Source organism: Mirounga angustirostris, unplaced genomic scaffold, assembly GCF_029215605.1.
Source record: "Mirounga angustirostris isolate CCGP_5_RB_7025 unplaced genomic scaffold, mMirAng1.0.hap1 SCAF_12, whole genome shotgun sequence".
Classification (NCBI taxonomy): Eukaryota; Metazoa; Chordata; class Mammalia; order Carnivora; family Phocidae; genus Mirounga; species Mirounga angustirostris.
The window spans coordinates 51,788,086-51,795,299 of record NW_026991720.1 but is presented as its reverse complement, the minus strand read 5'-3'; the positions used below and the strand labels follow the sequence as shown (position 1 = coordinate 51,795,299).

Here is a 7,214-nt window from a genome sequence, read left to right as displayed (position 1 = left end):
TACATCGTTTTGAATAGTGTACATATTTAACAATATTAAGTCTCCCAACCCATAAGGAGAGGATATCTCCATTCATTTGTATCCTCTTTCTTTTTTTTTTTTTTTTTAAGATTTTATTTATTTATTTGAGAGAGAGAATGAGAGACAGTACGAGAGGGAAGAGGGCAGAGGGAGAAGCAGACCCCCTGCCGAGCAGGGAGCCCGATGCGGGACTCGATCCCGGGACTCCAGGATCATGACCTGAGCCGAAGGCAGTCGCCCAACCATCTGAGCCACCCAGGCGCCCTCCTCTTTCTTTTCTTTTAGCAATGCTTTATAGTTTTCAGTGTACAAGTCTTTCACCTCCTTGGTTGTGTTTATTCCTAAATATTTTACCCATTTTGATGCTATAGTAAATGGGATTATTTTCTTAATTTCCTTTTTGGATTAATTATTGGTAGTGTATATAAGTGTAACTGATTTTTGTGTGTTGACTTTGTATCCTGCTACTTTGCTAAAATTATTAATTGTAACCTTGTGTTTGTGTGTGTGTGTGTGTGTGTTGAGTCTTTAAGGTTTTGTACATAAAAGATCATATAATCTGTGATCAGAGATAATTTTGCTTCCTTTCCAATTTAGGTGCTTTTTAATTTCTTTCTCTTGTCTAATTGCTCTGGCTAAGAATTCTAGTACTCTGTTGAATAGTAGTGATAAAAGGAGGCATCCTCACCTTGTTTCTGATCTTAGAATAAAAACTTTCAGCCTTTCATAGTTGAGTATAATGTCAGCTGTGGGGTTTTCATATATATATATGTATTTAATGTTAAGGCAGTTTCCTTCTATTCCTAGTTTGTTGAGTGCTTTTATCATGAAAGAGTGTTATATTTTGTCAAGTGTTTTTCTGCATCAACTGAGATAATCATGTGGATTTTGTCCTATATTTGTTAATGTGGAGTGTTCTATTGATTTTTTTCATTATTGAACCATCCTTGCATTCTAAGTGTAAATCCCATTTGATCATGGTGTATAATCCTTTTAGTGTGCTGTTTCGTTCAGTTTACTAGTATTTTGTTGAGGATTTTTACACTGTTACTCATTAGGAATATTTTTCTACAGTTTTATTTTCTTGTGTCTTTATCTAGTTTTAGTATCAAGATAATGCTGGCTTCACAGAATGAGTTTGGAAGTGTTCCTTCTTCAATTCTTTGGAAGATTGTGAGGAGGATTGGTGTTAATTCTTTAAATGTTGGGTAGAATCCTTCAATGAGTCATCTGGTCCTAGTTGGAAGGTGTTTGATTACTGCTTCAATCTCCTTACCAGTTATAAATCTGTCCAGATTTTTTATTTCTTTATGATTCAGTCTTGATAAGTTGTATATTTCTGGGAATTTATCCAATTCTTCTAGGTTATCCAATTTGTTATTATAGAATTGTTCATAGTAGTCTCTTATAATCCTTTTAATTTCTGTGATATTAGCTGTAATATGCACTGATTCAATTCTAGTTTTAGTTATTTGAGTCTTCTGCCTCTTTTTCTTAGTCTAACTAGGGCATTGTCAATTTTGTCAATCTTTTCAAAAAAGTGTCTTAGTCTGCTCAAGCTACCATTAAATATCATAGACTGGGTGGCTTAAAAAACAGATATTTATTTCTCACAGTTCTGGAGGCTGAAAGTCCGAGATCAGGGTGCCAGCATGGTCAGGTGCTGGTGAGAACCCTCTGCCTGGCTTGCGGATAGCTGCCTTCTTGCTGTGTGCTCACACGGCCTTCTCTTGGTGCATCTGCTTGAAGACAGAGATTTCTCTCTCTCTCCCTCTTGTTATATGGGCATTAATCCCAACTTGAGGTTCCAACCCTCAAGACTTCATCTAAACCTAATTATCCCTCAAAGGCCCCACCTCCAAATACTATCACATTGCGGATTAGGGCTTTAATATATTAATTTGGGGGAAAACACAAACATTCAGTCCATAACACCAACTCTTGATTTTGTTGATTTTTTTATTGTTTTTCTATTCTCTAATTCATTTACCTCTGCTCTAATCTTCATTATTCCTTTCCTTCAAAATTTGGGTTTAGTTTGTTCTTTTTTCATCTCCTCAAGATGTAGAGTTAGATTATGGATTTGAGATCTTTTTTTTTTTTTTAAGAATTTTATTTATTTATTTGACAGAGACACAGTGAGAGAGGGAACACAAGCAGGGGGGGAGTGGGAGAGGGAGCAGGGAACCCAATGCAGGGCTCGATCCCAGGACCCTGAGATCATGACCTGAGCCGAAGGCAGACGCTTAACGACTGAGCCACCCAGGCGCCCCGAGATCTTTTTAATGTAAGCACTTACCACTATAAAATTCCCTCTTAGTATTGCTTTTGCTGCATCACATAAGCTTTGGCATATTGTGTTTGTTTTCATTTGTCTCTAGGTATTTTCTAAGTTCCTTTGTGATTTCTTCTTTAACCCATTGGTTAAGAGCGTGTTGTTTAATTTCCACATATTTGTGGATTTTCCTTCTTTTACTGATTTCTATTTTTATTCCATTGTGGTCAGAGAAGATACTTTGTATAATTTCAATCTTCTTAAATTTGTTAAGACTTATTTTGTGACCTAACCTGTGGTCTACCTTAGAGAATGTCCATGTGCACTTCAGAAGAATATGTATTCTACTGTTGGGTTAAGTGTTCTATATATATCTGTTAAGTTTAATTGGTCTATATATAGTGTTGTTCAATTCCTCTATTTTCTTCTGTCTGGTTATTCTAGCCATAAATGAAATCAGAATATTGAAGTCTCCTACAATTATTGTCTTGCTGTCTATTTCTCCCTTCAGTTCTGTCGGTGTTTGCTTCATATATTTGGGAGCCCTAATATTAGGTGCATATATATTATAATTGTTATATCTTTCTGGTGAATTGACCCTGTTATCATTATATAATGTCCTTCTTTGTCTCATGTGACAGTTTTTGTCTTAAAGTCTATTTTGTCTAAATATGGCCTCCCCTCCTCTTTTCAGGTTCCTGTTTGCATAAAATATCTTTTTCCATGCTTTCACTTTTAGCCTATGTGTGTCTTTAGATATAAAATGAATCTCTTTAGACAGTATATTAGTTGGATATTGTTTTTTATCCATTCAACCAATCTGTGTCTTTCAGTTGGTACATTTAAAATCCATTTACTTATGAAGTAATTGCTGACAGGTAAGGATTTACTATTGCCACTTTATTCATTGTTTTCTGTATATCTTATAGCTCTTTTGTCCCTCTTTTCTTCCTACTACCTTATCTTATGTTTCATTAATTTTTTAACTTTTTGTAGTGACATATTTTTATTCCTTTCTCATTTTCCCTTTGCATATATTCTATAGTTTCTTTGTGGTTATCATTGCAATTACATAAAACATCTTAAAGTTGTAACAATATATCTTAAGCCGTTAACAGCTTAACTTCAATCACATATAAAAACTCTGCCCCTTTACATAAACTCTGTACCCCCCACTTTGTTACTGTGGTGCAAATTACCTCTTTTTATATCACATCCCTCAGCATATATTTATATATAATTACTTTTTGTGCTTTTGTTTTTAAAATTCTATACTAGAAAGTGATATATGCACCTACATTATAACACTACATAATTATACATTTATATATTTACCTTTACCACAGGAGCTTTATATTTTTATATGGCTTTGGTTGCTGTTTATTATCCTTTCACTTCAACTTGAAAGACTCCCTTCAGCATTTCTTTTTATTCCCAGCCAGTTTATGGACACTGCAGTGCTCAGGCTTCGACCACGTACACTCACAGCGGTCACAACAGTTTCTTCCACTGCTGCTTCTTAGTCTTCAGGTTCTCCTCGGGTTTGCTGAGCCAGCCGCACATGGCACAAATTTTCTTGGACTACTTGCCCTTGTAGAATTTTCCAAGATTCTCTTTCTGAGTCTAGTTAATGTGGTGAAAACACAGGTGATGGATTTGTGAACAACCTGGATCTTGGACAGCTTGGATGCCACTCTGCCTGTCACATTGGAGAGATGCATCTGGGATAACTTCACCTTCCAGTTTTCCAGCTCTTTCAACAGTTCCTTCTCCTTACCTTGAAGGTCTTGAGACTTAATATTGGCCATGGCTGCACAAGCCACCATGTCTGCCACCTGCTCCAAGGGAAAGAGCCCATCAGCATTTCTTATAGGGCAGGTCTAGTGATGAGAAACTCTCTCAGCTTTTGTTTATCTGGAAAAATCTAAATTTCTCCTTTGTTTTTGAAGGATAGTTTTGCTGGATATGGTATTCTTAGTTGGCACTTGTTTCTTCCAGTATTTTTAATATATCATCCTACTCCCTTCTAGTCCACAGTGTTTCTGCTGATAAATCTTTTGATAATCTAGTAGGAGCTCCCTTGTACATAACAAGTCACTTTTCTCTTTCTGCTTTCAATATTCTCTTTGTGACTTTTGACAGTTTGATTATGATATGCCTTGGTGTAATTCTCTTTAGATTTATCTTAGTTGGAGTTTTTTTAATTTCATGAATTTGTATGTCCATTTCTAGTCTCAGGTTTAGGGAATTTGAGGCCATTAATTATTACTCAATTAGGCTCTGAACTCCTTTCTCTCTTTCTTCTTCTTCTGAGACTTCCATAATGTATGTGTTGTTCTGCTTTATGGTGTCCCACAAGTCACTTAGGCTCTCTTCATCTTTCTTCAATCTTTTTTCTGTTTGCTCCTCTGCCTAAGTAATTTTGAAAGTCCTGTCTTTGAGTTCACTGATCCTTTCTTCTGCCTTGTCAAGTCTGATGTTGAATAGTGAGTTTTTCAGTACAGTTATTATTGTTTTCATTTTCAGAATTTCTGTTTCGTTCTTCATAGTTCTATCTCATCATTGATATTCTCATGTTGTTCATGCATTGTTTTCCTGATTTTGTTTGGTTGTCTATCAGTGCTCTCTTTTAATTTATTGAACATTTATGATGAGTAACTCATAAGTCTCCATTTATTTAGGGTCAGTTTCAGGAGATTTAATTTTTCCTTTAAAAGGGCCACATTTCCCTGTTTCCTTGTATGTCTTGTTATCTACTGTTGGGATTTTGGCATTTGAAAAATCAGCCATCCCTCCCCAACATCGCAGTCTGGTTTTGTACAGGAATGACATTTTCAACTCAGCGCTGCTAGAGATTCTGGAGACCTCAAGCCTTTTCTGGGGATGTGTCCTTTTTGGGCTTGTGTGTAACCTAATTGAAGAGGTTTGCCTATTTCTACTCAGTAGTCCCCATCGGTATCTGCCCGCGCCACTGTGGCCTCGCTGGTGCTGTAGTACGCCATGGCACTGGAGCGCCACCTAGTGTCTATCTGCGGGACTGCAGACTCTGGTGCATGTCGGTCACTTTGTTCTCAGAGGCCAAGCTCCCAACCTGGCTCCTGGTTGTCAGACAAGATGTAAGCCAGTCCCTTCAACAGTCCACCTAAAAGAATGTTGGGCATACATTCTATTCCTTTCATCCCCAGGAAGAAGATGGGAGTTAGGTGTTTCCTCCTAGTAGCACTGCACTGGGTCAGAGGGAGGGGCTCGGCAAGAGAAAGCGCCATGAACTTTCCTACCAGGCTTTAATGTGGTTGGCTTTGTGCTCACCTAGAGTGCAGGAACCTCTTGACTGGGTTCTAGATTTTTCAGACAATTAGTCCATGCATTGCTGTTAAATCTGTGTCTCCATGGGGGAAAGGAGGGTGGAGGGCTTCCTATTCTACCATCTTGCTAATGTCCCTTCCAATAGCTCTAGTTTTTATGACCTTTTGCAATGTTTCAGACAATGTCTTAAGTACTTTACATCTATTAGCTAATTTAATCCTCACAACCCTATGATCTTAGGTGCTATTATCATGATCCTCATTTTCGAACTAGCAAATGGTTAAATTGGAATTCAAACGCAGGATTTAGAAGTGCATGCCTTTAACTACCATGCTATACTAGATATTAGATTATGGGTTTGTTTGTTTGTTTCCTCCTTGCTTTTTTTTTCTACAATACACGTGCATTACCTTTGCAATACATGTATCTCCCATTTTTCTTATAGGCATGTAATTTGTAGGATGGAGCTTAACATTTTTAGATGGGAAAGGCTTAATTTTAGCAGGATTAGTTATTTCAGTTAAATTCATTCCCCTAAAATTCAAGATTAATGAAGTACTCAGAAGGTACAGACTTCTTTCCCCTTTCTCCCTCCATAAGCCTCCAATTCTATTTCTCTTACCATCAGCCAAGGAAGAGTGTAGGAAAAAGCATAAGACCTTCTTCCAGCGGAGTGATGGTAGGTGCTTCTCCTTACCCCCTTCCAGCCCCGTTCTTTCAGTTCTGCCTTTTCCACTTCTGTTTCCAGTACTTTAAAAAAAGAAAACTTGAAGTCTTTAAAAATGTGAGGGAATGTATAAGAAGGATACTTTAAAGTATGAAACAGGTGAATGAAGACATTTTCTTGGCCCCAAATATTAGTTTATGTTGAGAATTATTACAGAAAAAGAAACTCAAGTGGTCCAACTTCAAAAATATTCATGAAAGACAATACACAAGATACCACCTCATGCCCACCAAATTGGCAGAAATTAAAGTCTGGTAAAAACAGGTGTTGAAGATGTAATATCATGGAGACTCTGTGAGCTGTTAATACAAGTGTGGAATTTGGCAATATCTAGTAATGCTGAAGATGCACATCCCTTACAACCTAGCAGTTCCACTTCTCCATAAGACCATTGCTCCTCAAAGTGTGGTCCTAGGACCAGCAGTATCAATACCACTTGGGAACTTAAGGCAAATGCAGAATCTCAGGCCCCATCCTAAACCTACTGAATCAGAGTTTGCCTGTTAACAAGATTTACCAGATGATTGAATGCACCTGAATATATGAGAAACAATTGTATGTGGGAAAAGACATGTGCAAATCTATACATAGTATTGTTTGTAGTAGGAAAACATTGAAAACAACCGGAAGTCCATCCACAGGATAACAGATATTTCGTAAAACAGGATATATCTCTACAACAATTTGAGTTACATGTATAAACAACCAAAAAGTACAGGTGCAAAATGATACGTATGGTATACCATTTAAAGTTCAAAATGCAAAACAATATCATATATTATTTGTGAAGATATGAACATAGTAAGGGAATGACAGCATGAGAATGATAAGCACCAAATTCAGAATAGAGTTTGCTTAGGGAGGGAACAAAAGGAATGAGATTTT

At 37.0% G+C, this 7,214-nt stretch overlaps 1 pseudogene; it reads right to left on the bottom strand.

Moving 5' to 3' along the window:
• Positions 1-3,757: 3,757 nt before the first annotated feature.
• On the bottom strand, positions 3,758-4,104 carry LOC123835970 (large ribosomal subunit protein uL29-like; annotated as a pseudogene).
• Between the last annotated feature and the right edge of the window lie 3,110 nt (positions 4,105-7,214).